Raw genomic sequence first — 459 nt, forward strand, 5'->3', positions numbered from 1 at the left:
GTTCCGTCTCGACGGAGAACCGACCACCGTAAACTTTGTTGGCTGAGCGATTAGCGAAGCCTATTACTCCAGTGATGATCAAAAAGTTTCGCGTCTGTTTGTCTGTCTGTCTGTGTGTCTGTTGTCTGTACGCACGATAACTCGAGAACGAATAGGGTATTGGTCTAGAGCGCTGAGCGGAAGTAGAAGAACAAAAACGGAAGACGGAAAGGCGCCCGCACTCCTCCCCGCCTGCCCTCCACTTCTCCCCGGGCGCTCCCCCACTCCGCCCCGTGGAGGAGAGGGGATCGGCCCGGGCGCCTTTATGCCATCGCCCTTGTGTCTGTCTGTCTGTCTGTCTGTCTGTCTGTCTGTCTGTCTGTCCGTCTGTCCGTTCCCCAAGAAGGACGTGAGCTAGAGGTCTGGAATTTTCAGGGTATTATTGTTGTCACTTCTGGACAACGAAACGGTTGGTGCAAA

The sequence above is a fragment of the Frankliniella occidentalis genome, unplaced genomic scaffold (genome assembly GCF_000697945.3).
Source record: "Frankliniella occidentalis isolate FOCC.00 unplaced genomic scaffold, Focc_3.1 Scaffold256, whole genome shotgun sequence".
NCBI lineage: Eukaryota > Metazoa > Arthropoda > Insecta > Thysanoptera > Thripidae > Frankliniella > Frankliniella occidentalis.